Consider the following 13,926-nt stretch of genomic DNA (forward strand, 5'->3'; position numbering starts at 1 on the left):
TGCATAGTATTCTATAGAGTACATGTCCCATAATTTCTTTTTTTTTCTTTTTTTTTTGGGGGGGGTTGATTTTTTTTAACTTTTATTTAATGAATATAAATTTCCAAAGTACGATTTATGGATTACAATGGTTTCCCCCACATACCGTCCCTCCCACCCACTACCCTCCCCTTTCCCACTCCCTCTCCCCTTCCATTCACATCAAGATTCATTTTCGATTATCTTAATATACAGAAGATCAGCTTAGTATACATTAAGTAAGGATTTCAACAGTTTGCTCTCACACAGAAACATAAAGTGAAAAATAATAGATTTTTTTAAATGATGATGAAATCAGATCAGACCTATTGTCATGTTTAATCCCAGTGAGAGTCAAGTTGGGAGTTGATAATTTCTTTTTTTTTTTTTTTTTACAGAGGATCAGTTTAGTATACATTAAGTAAAGATTTCAACAGTTTGCACCCCCATAAAAACACAAAGTGAAATATATTGTTTGAGTACTCGTTATAGCATTAAATCTCAATACACAGCACATTAAGGACAGAGATCCTACATGAGGAGTAAGTGCACAGTGACTCCTGTTGTTGACTTTACCAATTGACACTCCTGTCTATGGCATCAGTAGTCTCCCTATGCTCCAGTCATGAGTTTCCAAGGCTATGGAAGCCCTCTGAGTTCTCCGACTCTTATCTTGTTTCGACAAGGTCATAGTCAAAGTGGAGGTTCTCTCCTCCCTTCGGAGAAAGGTACCTCCTTCTTTGAAGACCTGTTCTTTCCACTGGGATCTCACTCACAGAGATCTTTTGCCAGAGTGTCTTGGCTTTCCATGCCTGAAATACTCTCATGGGCTTTTCAGCCAGATCCGAATGCCTTTAGGGCTGATTCTGAGGCCAGAGTGCTATTTAGGACATCTGCCATTCTATGAGTCTGCTGAGTATCTCACTTCCCATGTTGGATCACTCTCCCCTTTATTTATTCCATCGGTTAGTGTTAGCAGGTACTAGATTGTTTATGTGCTCCCTTTGACTCTTAGTCCTTCCATTATGATCAATTGTGAACTGAAATTGATCACTTGGAATAGTGAGATGGCATTGGTACATGCCACCTTGATGGGATTGAATTGGAATCCCCTGGTATGTTTTTAACTCTACCATTTGGGGCAAGTCAGCTTGAGCATGTCCCAAATTATACATCTCTTCCCTCTCTTATTCCCACTCTTATGTTTAACAGGGATCACATTTCAGTTAATTTTTAACACTTAAGAATAACTGTGTATTAATTACAGTATTAAACCAGTCATATTAAGTAGAACAGACAAAAAAAACTACTAAGAGGGATAATGTATTAAGTTGTTCATTAACAGTCAGGGCTATGCTGATCAAGTCACCGTTTCTCATAGTGTCCGTTTCACTTCAGGAGGTTTCCTTTTTGGTGTTCAGTAAGTTGTCACCGATCAGGGAGAACATATGGTATTTGTCCCTTTGGGACTGGCTTATTTCACTCAGCATGATGTGTTCCAGATTCCTCCATTTTGTTGCAAATGACTGTATTTCGTTGTTTCTTACTGCGGTATAGTATTCTAAAGAGTACATATCCCATAATTTCTTTATCCAGTCTACCGTTGATGGGCATTTAGGTTGGTTCCAGGTCTTAGCTATTGTGAATTGAGCTGTAATAAACATTAATGTGCAGACTGCTTTTTTGTTTGCCAATTTAATTTCCTTTGGGTAAATTCCAAGGAGTGGGTTGGCTGGGTTGAATGGTAGGGTTATATTTAGGTTTCTGAGGAATCTCCAGACTGACTTCCATAGTGGCTTGACCAGTTTGCATTCCCACCAACAGTGGGTTAGTGTCCCTTTTTCCTCACATCCGCTCCAGCATCTATTGTTGATAGATTTCTGAATGTGAGCCATTCTAACCGGGGTGAGGTGGAATACCGAAATCAATACACAATTCTTCTTAAGTGCTGAAACTTAACTGAAAAGTGACTGCTGTTAAATATAAGAGTGGGAATAAGAGGGAAGAGATGTGCAATTCGGGACATGATCAAGCTGACTTACCTCAAACAGTAGAGTTAGAAACATACCAGGGGATTCCAATTCAATCCCATCGAGGTGGCATGTACCAATGCCATCGCACTAGTCCCAGTGATCAATTTCTGTTAACAATTAATCGTAATGATAGGACTAAGAACCAAAGGGATCACATAAACAAGAATAGTGTCTGCAAATACTAGCTGATAGAATCAAAAAGGGAGAGAATGATCCAACATGGGAAGTGAGATACACAGCAGACCCATAGAATGGCAAATGTTCTAACAGCACTCTGGCCTCAGAATCAGCCCTTAAGGCATGTGGATCCGGCTGAAATGCCCATGAGAGTATTTCAGGCATGGAAAGCCAAGACACTCTGGGGGAAAAAAAAACCTAAATGAAAGATCTCCGTGAGTGAGATCCCAGTGGAAAGAATGGGTCATCAAAGAAGGAGGTACCTTTCTCTGAAGGGAGGAGAGAACTTCCACTTTGACCATGGCCTTGTGTAAAAATGATCAGTCAGTGAACTCAGGGGGCTTCCATAGCCTTGGCAGCTCATGACAAGAGCCTAGGGTGATTACTGAGGCCATAAACAAGAGTGTCAATTTGTTAAGTCAACAACAGGAGTCACTGTGCACTTACTCCTCATGTAGGATCTTTGTCCTTAGTGTGCTGTACATTGAAATTTAATGCTATAACTAGTACTCAAACAGTATTTTTCACTTTATGTTTCTGTGTGGGAGCAAACTGTTGAAATCTTTACTTAAGGTATGCTAAACTGATCTTCTGTATATAAAGAGAATCGAAAATGAATCTTGATGTGAATGGAAGGGGAGAGGGAGTGGGAAAGGGGAGGGTTGCGAGATGGAGGGACGTTATGGGGGGGAAGCCATTGTAATCAATATTCTGTACTTTGGAAATTTATATTCATTAAATAAAAGTTAAAAAACAAACAAAAAAGATATCCTCAGTATTTCATATTGAAGGCTTAGAGAGATGATACACTATAGGATTTACAGTTCTTAAGAACCACTTAAGTACTGAATGTAATAAACAGAGGTGTGTTCTTTATAATGTGAAAAAAAAGGAACAACCTTTAATAGCCATGAATTCAAAAGAAAATCACCATCTCAAAGAACTGTCTGCACCCCCACATTCACTTCAGCATCATTCACAATTCCATGATATGGAAATAACCCAAATATTTGTTGATGGACCCATAAGGTAAAATGGGATACACACACAGTGGAATCCTCGCCAACCTTAAAAAGAAAGGAAATACTACTTTAACTTGTCACAAGATGGATCCAAAAGTATGGAACTATAGGACATTACAATGAGTGAAACAAGACACAGAAATAAGAAATACTACATGAGCACACTTACATGTGGAATATACAAAAGTCAAACTAACACAGGGAGCAGGATGGTGTTTGTGATGAACTGGAAGCATGAAAATGAAGAGATGTTAGTCACAAGGTACAAATACATGGTTATGGTGCTGGAGCTGGGGTGTTTTTAAAAGCTTGAGCCTCCACCTGGACTGCCAGCATCCCATATGGGCACAAGACCGAGTCCCAGATGCTCCACTTCCCATTCACCTCCCTGCTAATGTGCCTGGCAAAGCACTAGAAGACGACCCCACACCTTGGGCCCCTGTGCCAAAGCAGGAGACCTGGGGACAGCCCTGCCACTGAGGACATTTGAGGAGTGAAATAATGCATGAGATGAGATATCCCTCATCCTCTCTCTCTGTCTCTGTCTTACTCTCTTCTCTCTTTCCTGCCTTTCTATATTTTTTATGTGACAGGTGGAGTTATAGACAGTGAGAGAGAGAGACAGAGAAAGGTCTTCCTTCCATTGGTTCACCCCCCAAATGGCCTCTACAGCTGGTGCTGCACTGATCCAAAGCCAGGAGGCAGGTGCTTCCTCCAGGTCTCCCATGCGATTGCAGGGCCCAGGCACTTGGGCCATCCTCCACCATCCCGGGCCACAGCAGAGAGCTGGACTGGAAGAGGAGCAACCAGGACTAGAACTTGGTGCCCATATGGGATGCCGGCGTCACAGGCAGTGGATTAACAAAGTGAGCCACAGCGCTGGCCCCTGCCTTTCAAATAAATCTTACAAAAATCAAATTTACAATTATGAGCTAAGTTTTGAAAATCTAATACCTACCCCAGGTAACCAGTTCACACTATATTCTGTACTTGTAATTTCCTAGGTCAGTATTCTTAATAAAACACTATGAAAATGATAGGAGTGTAAGTGAGAGGGCAGATATGGTAGGAAGAATTACTATGCTGCTAAAGATGTATTTATTGAATGGATAAAATATGTGTACCTTAAAAAAAGCTTTCTGGGAAAATACATAAATAAAATAAGTTTAAGAAATACAATAAGAGTGATAAATTTGTTAAGTAGCTTCACTGTACTAATCCTTTCATACTGTATTGTAAGAACCAGGAGAGTCGAAAGGTTTGTGTGAAAATGCAATATATAGATCAGACTCATATAGAAACACATATTGTGTGCCTTGAATATATACAATTTTTGTTTCTCAGTTATACTGTTATAAGGCTGAAAAATAACACATGCAAAAATAGATTCCTATACTTAAAATGCAAATAAAAATTAAGGAACTTAGGTTAATATTGTGGGGTTTCGGTAGGCTTCATGGGATAGAAATGATTTTTAAAACATTCATGATCAGACGAGATCAGGTGCGACAGGATGGTATGGCCGTAGACTATACTATACAGCAGTCAAAAACAACGAAACCCAATCATTTGCAACAAGATGGAGGAATTTGGAAAACATCATGCTGAGTGAATTAAACCAGTCCCAAAGGGACAAATATCATATGTTCTCCCTGATTGGCGACAACTGAGACCAAAGGGGAAAGTTTTTGAAGTGAAATGGACACTATGAGAAACAGTGACTTGATCAGCTCTTGTCCTGACTGTTGATGTACAATGTAATACTTTATCCATTTTGGTATTTTTTTTGTTCTAGTAACATTGGTTGAACTCTGTAATTAACACACAATTATTCTTAGGTGTTTACATTTTAACTGAAAAGGGATCCCTGTTAGGAATTTGAAAAACATTATGCTGAGTGAAATAAGCCAATCCCAAAGGGACAAATACCACTTGTTCTCCCTGATAGGTGACAACTAACAACACCAAAAAGGAAACCTGTTAAATGAAATGAACACTATGAGAAACGGTGACTTGATCAGCCCTCACCCTGACTGTTGATGAGCAGCTTAATATGTTATCCCTCTTAGTATTTTTTTTGTTTGTTCTACTTAATACTTTTGGTTGAATACTGTAATCAATACACAATTATTCTTAAGTGCTAAAACTTAACTGAAAAGTGATCGCTGTTAAATATAAGAGTGGGAATAAGAGGGAAGAGATGTGCAATTCGGGACATGATCAAGCTGACTTACCTCAAACAGTAGAGTTAGAAACATACCAGGGGATTCCAATTCAATCCCATCGAGGTGGCATGTACCAATGCCATCGCACTAGTCCCAGTGATCAATTTCTGTTAACAATTAATCGTAATGATAGGACTAAGAACCAAAGGGATCACATAAACAAGAATAGTGTCTGCAAATACTAGCTGATAGAATCAAAAAGGGAGAGAATGATCCAACATGGGAAGTGAGATACACAGCAGACCCATAGAATGGCAAATGTTCTAACAGCACTCTGGCCTCAGAATCAGCCCTTAAGGCATGTGGATCCGGCTGAAATGCCCATGAGAGTATTTCAGGCATGGAAAGCCAAGACACTCTGGGGGAAAAAAAAAACCTAAATGAAAGATCTCCGTGAGTGAGATCCCAGTGGAAAGAACAGGTCATCAAAGAAGGAGGTACCTTTCTCTGAAGGGAGGAGAGAACTTCCACTTTGACCATGGCCTTGTCTAAATATGATCAGAGTCGGTCAACTCAAAGGCTTCCATAGCCTTGGCAGCTCATGACAAGAGCCTAGGGTGATTACTGAGGCCATAAACAAGAGTGTCAATTTGTTACGTCAAGAACAGCAGTCACTGTGCACTTACTCCTCATGTAGGATCTCTGTGCTTAGTGTGCTGTACATTGAAATTTAATGCTATAACTAGTACTCAAACAGTATTTTTCACTTTATGTTTCTGTGTGGGAGCAAACTGTTGAAATCTCTACTTAATGTATGCTAAACTGATCTTCTGTATATAAAGAGAATCAAAAATAAATCTTGATGTGAATGGAAGGGGAGAGGGAGTGGGAAAGGGAGGGTAGTGGGTGGGAGGGACGTTATGGGGGGGAAGCCATTGTAATCCATAAGCTATACTTTGGAAATTTATATTCATTAAATAAAAGTTAAAAAAAAGAAAAAAAAGTATAACATTCATGATATGGGCTGGCATTTTGGCGTAGCAGCTGAGGCCAACAAATGCAATGCCGGCATCCCATATGGGGACCAGTTCCAGTCCCAGTTGCTCCATTTCTGATCCAGCTCTCTGCTACAGCTTCGGAAAGCAGTAAAGGATGGCCCAAGTCCTTGGGCCCTTGCACCCACGTGGCAGACCTGAAAGAAGCTCCTGGTCCCTGGCTTCAGATCAGCGCAGTTCTGGACATTGCCACCATCTGGGGTGTGATCCAGCAGATGGAAGACCTCTCTCTCCGCCTCTCCTTCACTCTCTGTGTAACTCGGACTTTCAATTAAATAAATCTTAAGAAATTATTCATGAACTTGACTAAACTAAATTTTTTTTTATTTAATGAATATAATTTCCAAAGTACGACTTATGGATTACAATGGCTTCCCCCCCATAACGTCCCTCCCACCCGCAACCCTCCCCTTTCCCACTCCCTCTCCCCTTCCATTCACATCAAGATTCATTTTCGATTATCTTAATATACAGAAGATCAACTTAGTATACATTAAGTAAAGATTTCAACAGGACTAAACTAAATTTCAGGCAGTTTCTATTTTGAAAATAAAGATTCAGGATTTCTATCAAGAGAATATTTAAGACAATATCCAAGTAACATATTACACTGCCATCTCATCTCCCTCAAACTGAAAACTCAGAAATAGAAAAGGAAAGGAAGTGTATCTGAAGGAAACAGGAAAGTGAAAAGTGAAATGAGAACTATAAATTACTATATGCTATTCTACCACCCAGGTGTGTACATTCCTATGTGCATGTAACACAGTTACATATTACAGGCAGGTTGAGAATTCCCCAATTAAGCTATGGAACTGAAAATGCAGGCCCTGCTTCATCAGCATGTGACCAGTGACACTGCAACTGTACCAAACTCTAAAGAGTACACTCCCTGCTATCCAAATTCCTACTGGATTTAACTTGAATTTGTATCCTGTAAATGAAGTCTGATAGGAAGATGGGGCAAGTGCACAGTCTGAGTTCTCACTGACTCACCGGGACAGGTCTTGGTCACAGTCCTCAGGCTCACTGCCCTAAAAAGCCTTCCATTTCCCATCACTGGTGACCACTATGGCCCTTGGTTCAAAGCAACACTTGGTTGTGGGCACATTATGTATAGAGAACACACGTTTGGGGAGGCACCATGGTAGTTTCTCACCTAAACTCAATCTAAATTCCTAGGGTTTCCATATTGAAATGCATGACAATTTTTAAACAACACAATCAATTTTCAGTTCCTACTAGGAGCTACACATTATGGAGTTAGTTCCGTCAAGGTTTAGAATTTACACTTTCCTATAATTTTCACAATGACATTCTTTTAGTTTATTTTGTAATCACAAGAAAGGAAGGAGGAAGGAGGGCAGGATGCTAGGGAGAGGAGGGAAAGGTGCCAAGTACATGCTCTATGTTCACCTTTATATAAATAAAAATTATTAAAAAAAGAAATTTAGCTGTGAAAACTGCAAGATGAAATATACAAACCAAATGGAGATACCATGTATTTAAGTTGAAGAACAAACCAAAACATGGCAATACCAAAATATTAAACCAGGATGCTCACAGCAGTATGGCAGGGCCTTCCCCGTGGAATGAGTAGCAGCACAGGCCTACAGCATCTTAGTCACCAGGGGTGGAGCCTCTGCCAGGGTCAGGGGTGCTCACACTGGACTTGCTTCACTGGATCAATAGGTGGCAATGTCTTCACCGATCAGGTTGCTTTAGAACCCATTTTCATAAATGGCAGGACCCCAGCAGATATCATGAAGTATTTCTCTGGAAAACTGTGGATCCCATTACACTGATCATGGTATCCCTATGTACCTCCAAAATTTAGGGGTCTGCCAAGAATTACTCAAATTCTACCTGCACAGAGCAGACGGCTATACACCATGAACATTAGTCTACCACAAGAATATTTCTTGGGGACGGCACTGCGGCATAGCAGGAAAAGCTTCTGCCTGCAGTGCCGGCATCTCATAAGAGCACTGGTTTGAGTCCCCACTGCTCCACTTCCGATCCAGCTCTCTGATATGGCCTAGGAAAGTGGAAGATGGCCCAAGTGCTTGGGCCCCTGCACCCACGTGAGAGACCCAGAAGAAGCTCCAGGCTCCTGGCTACATACCAGCTCAGCTCTGGCAATTGTGGCCCTACGGGGAGTGACCCAGCAGACTCTCTCTCTGCCCCTGCCTCTCTATATCTCTGTCTTTTAAATAGTTAAATAAATCTTAAAAAAAACCTTTCTTTCCCCATTTGACACTCACATGTCATCTTCCAAAGTAATCAGGTGGGGAAATCAAGCAAGGTGATTCATTAGTGTAGGAGGGGTTACCAATCACATAGAGCTCAGTGTCTGTTGAAGCAGCAATTTTAAATTTAACGTCATATGTAAGAAAATATTTACAAAGTTTCAATGTCTTTGAAAGCAGCACTCTGAAAACTACACATATACCAATTCATTGAAGGATTTCCTGAACTCCATGCCTGTTCTCTCACTACAGCACTTCAGTAGAAAGCTTTATAATATTTGCAATATTGAACTGCAAGTCACAGTTTCAGTTTTTCCATTCATAATTATTGAGGCCTACATAACTCACAAACAAAATTGTATAAAGGTGAAACAAAGGCACTGTTTGTAGCAAACTCTCCATCTAGTTTTCCCCCAGAGATATGACTTTCGTTAAACAGAGGAAAAGCATCTTAAGATGTTTGGCATAAACCACTCGAATTTTGGAATCTCCCCAGAAAGTTTCTATATTTTAACTTCTTATTAGTAGTACATTAGAAATTGCTAGCCGAGGATTTTTGTGGGAAATGCTAAAGTTTTATGATGGTCACAGGAGCAGAGGTGTGGAAAACGTGACAGAATTGAGACATAAAAGTGAAAAGCAAAGGAATCACATATTCATGTGGCTTTGAGAAGGGTGTAGGGACCAGCCAGCCTTTGAGATGCCTGGTGACTGTTTTCAGAGAACATCTGTGGATGGGGAACATGAGAAAACAAAAGAACAGATTTTTCTTGTTGTGTTGTGTGTAAGAGAAAAGAATTATGGAATCAAGGAACCAAGCTCTAAAATAGCCAAAGCGAGAAAACTGTGGGCAATATAAACAGGTCTAGCTAATGATGGGAGTAAAAGCCAAGACCTTCCTGAAACACAGTACAGAGATAAGGCTGTCTAGGATGGGAAGACCATTGAGAACAAACACCTGGACTTAACATGAGGTCATTTCAACTTCTAGATTTGAACAATCAGCACTAACAGGAACACCAAGAGTGGATACTGAGGAAACTGGAACATCCATGAGGACTTGCACCAAGGGGCTGTTTCAGAGTAGTCACTGGTCAGCATCTCATACAATGAGGATCAAGGAATGATCCTTGGGTGTCAACACTAGTAACTGCTAACCAGAAGGAAGGAAGACTTAATTCACCACATACTGTAAGAACCAAACCACAGAACACAATACCTACAGATTTTGAAATTTTGTGTTGTTTGAAACACAGGGACAAATAGGGATTTCATTTCATCAACTGAAGTTTTAGAACCAATTATATGGCAACCATTGTGGATACTGTGCAGAAACAATGCCCCTGCCTTCTCAGACCTAAAAATGGTCTAGAAATATCATAATCCAAATGATTTCAATATTTCAAAATCTAATTTAGAAGTAAAAAGAACCTCTACTGAGTTATTCAGAACCTTACAGTTTTATAACTGAAACGAATATACTTAGGAAGTAATGCTTACTACTAGAAATTTCGGTGCCATCCTCGGATCTAGGTGCCTCTGATGATAAACAGAGTCCCCATATGCCTAGTTAATGCAATAATATGATTGGGATATGTAAATTTTACATGATATGTCTCCCCATATAACCATATTCATTAACACAACAGAACAATGTATTCCTCAGGAACTTTTTCATAAAATTAGGGAACACTGGATATCACAGAGGCAGAATTAGAATTCAGTGGGGCAGTGACAACAATATACAACCATCTTTTTGGGGTTATCACTCAATGCTATCACTGCTGTGTTGGAGAACCCTTAATGAAAACTGAGATAAACCATCTAAGCAAATTAGGAAAAACAGGAAGCAAATCTTGCAAGCAGGAACTACCGTTTTGGTGACCAGATCCATTTTCTCAGCTCCTATACACTAAGTAGAACTATAAATCCAGAAAATAAAACAAGAGACCTGGAAATTCACACAGTCACCGGGCATCTAAATTGCCTACCCAAAAGAAGATGACTCACCTGCGGGTTCACCTATCCTGGCATCAGAATTCAGCCAGGTAGGCTCACACCTGGAACTGTACATGATACCTCCAAGCACATATATGTTTTAAATATAAAATTTAAAATCTATTTAGAACATATGATATTAAATTTATAATATAGAAGTATATGAATGATATGCACAAGCATTTCAAGAAGACTCACCAGGCGAGGATGGACAAACCTGAGGGCCCTGTTGAATCCACTGCCACTCCTCTGACACTGGCAGCCTGGCCCTTCCTGCAAGTATTGCTCTTGGCTGCTCACCTCCTTGTTCTTAGAGCCAGGGCTTAGCACATGTTCCAATGAAGAGCTCCATGACACTGGACACCAAGAAGAGAAAAGGGAAACAGCAACACTGAGTATCCTTTTTTAAACTCGGTATTCAACGGCATACATCAAGTCTGATTGGATTACCTCCAGGCCCAACCAATCAGAAAACAAAGACCAAGCCTGTGCAGGCTTGCACAGAGGGTGTGGCTCCAGGCTTCTCCTGAGCTCCTGCTGTCTGTCCCAAGTAGGCAGTGAGGCCAGGCTCCAGTGTAGTGGGGCCACAAGTTGATTGTTTGTTTCACTTCTGTCATGGAATTTATTCCACCATTCGATCTATTTTTTTTTATTTTTTTATTTTTGACAGACAGAGTGGACAGTGAGAGAGAGAGACAGAAAGAAAGGTCTTCCTTGTGCCGTTGGTTCACCCTCCAATGGCTGCCGTGGCCGGTGCACTGCAGCCGGTGCATTGCACTGATCCGAAGCCAGGAGCTTCTCCTGGTCTCCCATGAGGGTGCAGGGCCCAAGGACTTGGCCCATCCTCCACTGCACTCCCGGGCCATAGCAGAGGGCTGGCCTGGAAGAGGGGCAACTGGGACAGAATCCGGCGCTCCGACCGGGACTAGAACCCGGTGTGCCAGCAGCACAAGGCAGAGGATTAGCCTATTGAGCCGCGGCGCTGGCCCACCATTCAATCTAAAATTTGACAGAGTTTTTCTCTCTAGGTATAGTACATACTCATCTGCTTTTTCTCCTTAGAGTGCTCAAATAAAGTGAAATTGCTTTTATATGACTCATGCATTGGGAGGGGTGGTTGTTTTTCAACTACTTGATTACAGAAAGAAAACAAGTATGGGATGTTGGCATTACAGGTGGTGGCTTAACCCACTGCACCACAACACTAGCCCCTATCCACAGAAGTTTAGAAGCCCAATGAGTCAGAAAATAGATGTGCAAGGAATGAAAATATACAGTTTCGGTAAGTCTGAATTATTTTTATTGCAGTAAAAAAGAAAACACATAGATATTTCAACTAGGTGATGAGGTGTCAGATATCACACAAATGATTCATTTAGCATCATCGTTACCACTGCTCTATCTTTTCCTCTAACAACTGGTTTGGACACTTGCTTTAAATGTGTGGCCAACCTTGGAAAGCTGGAAATCTTGATGCCAAGCAGATGTGAGATGAAATTTAAAACAGAACCATACCAGCTAGAACCACAGCCTAGACCTAATTCTAGTATTTACCTCTTGGAGATAGTTGGAAATCATAAACTATATAAGTAAGAAAACACCATCTCCACCTCCAGATTCCACATTAAGTACCATGTGCACTGACCAACAATGCTTTACTCCCTCCTCCTTAATAAAAAAAAGAATAAAAATAAGTCTATGATTGCTGCACTATTCTTATAAGATACCTCTGCTTAAAGATACACCATTAAATACAAAATTTCAAGGTTGTATCATAACTCTAAGAGGTTTGTAACTCAGAGAAAGTTCCAGGAGGCAAGGTTAGGCCTGTCCTTGTCTCTAGAAAAGTGGGCAACCCCTCAGGGCCGCAACTGTTCCCCCCCAAGGGGACTCAAAACCATGTGAGTGAGCAATATTGAAAAGTCACAACTTGAAGGACTGTGTGCTAATGGAACCCTACCAACCATTTAAATGAAGAGAGAACCATCATGCAGCCATTGTGCAGATACGACACCACCTGTGGGTAAGGCTTCCCAGGTGTGCACAGCACTAGCCCTGGAAGTGCCAGTCACAGAGTGTAATGGTGCCCATGGGATCTGTGCAGTGTGACCACTTTTTCAGTAATAACATCTCTACCCAACAGCTCTCGAGTAGCTCAGGAGTGTAACAGGTACATTGTGTAAAAACAAGCAGAAGTGATTTTTACACAGTTTCAAGAATATCAATCAGCTCACTTCACACAAGTCAGCATGTGTCATTTCTGATGAACACTACCAGCAAACTTCAACAAAAATTTCAGTGAAGGTTTTACGTCAGTTTGTACTGTGGGTCTGTAAGGTTCTTTTTCTTTCTAGTTGAGGCTTTGAATGGTTAAAGGTTCTTTATTAAAAACATTTCATTTATTTTAAAGGTGGAGTTACAGAACGAGAGGGAAGGAAGGAGGGAGGAAGGGAGGAAGAGAGACAGAGAGAGAGAGAGAGAGAGAGATGTCTTCCATACACTAGTTCATTCACCAAATGGCCACAACGGCCAGGGCTGTGCCAGAACGAAGCCAGGAGACAGGAGCATGGGCGCAGGAGCCCAAGCACTTGGGCTATCTTGTGCTGCCCTCCCAAGTGCATTAGCAGACAGCTGGATTGGAAGTGTAGCTAGGACTCTGATTCAGTGCCCATGTGGGATGCTGATATCACGGGCGGCAGCTTTACCAGCTAAGCCACAACGGTGGCAACAAATGTTCATATTTTTTACTTTAAAGATTTACAAAACCCCTCTGAAAGTTAGACATTTTATAACACAGCTAATAACTCTGAAAGGACTAGAGTTAATAATGGGTGGAGTAGGGCATTTGGTACAATGGTTAAGGAGAAACTACCTGACCTGCTGAGTGGACAGTGCTGTCTGTGACTGTCCTCCAACCTACTACTTTATTTTCAGCTGTGAGCACCAGAGCTTTGAAAACACTTTTAATAATGTACAACACAAAGAGGCAGAACAAAGGGCAGTCAGGCACAAGAGTGCACTGCTCTAGTCTTATCCACACTGAAGGTGTGGAGGTCTGTTCAACTCCTGTGTAAATTTCAACCAGGTCAGCCTTCTGGTAGTGAAAGAGCTGGCATGCAATGCCACTTCATTCTACAGAATGCTAACAGAGACTTGCTGTCTAGTGGTTAAGATGCTGCATTCTAGTGGTTCAAGTGCTACCATACATG

At 41.1% G+C, this 13,926-nt stretch overlaps 1 long non-coding RNA gene across 20 annotated transcripts in view; it reads right to left on the bottom strand.

Annotated features, from left to right (window-relative positions):
• LOC103346435 (neuroblastoma breakpoint family member 4) overlaps nt 1-13,926 on the bottom strand; it is a 1,612,367-nt gene that overhangs the window by 93,528 nt on the left and 1,504,913 nt on the right. For 18 of the 20 annotated variants that reach the window (XR_011380977.1, XR_011380971.1, XR_011380982.1 and 15 more), the window contains one exon: nt 10,916-11,073. The exons of 1 other annotated variant lie outside the window; for it this stretch is intronic. This is a non-coding gene — a long non-coding RNA (neuroblastoma breakpoint family member 4). The remainder of the gene's footprint in view (nt 1-10,915; nt 11,074-13,926) is intronic. One more of the 20 variants, XR_011380960.1, reaches the window with a different exon arrangement.

The sequence above is a fragment of the Oryctolagus cuniculus genome, chromosome 12 (genome assembly GCF_964237555.1).
Source record: "Oryctolagus cuniculus chromosome 12, mOryCun1.1, whole genome shotgun sequence".
In the NCBI taxonomy this organism is placed as follows: Eukaryota; Metazoa; Chordata; class Mammalia; order Lagomorpha; family Leporidae; genus Oryctolagus; species Oryctolagus cuniculus.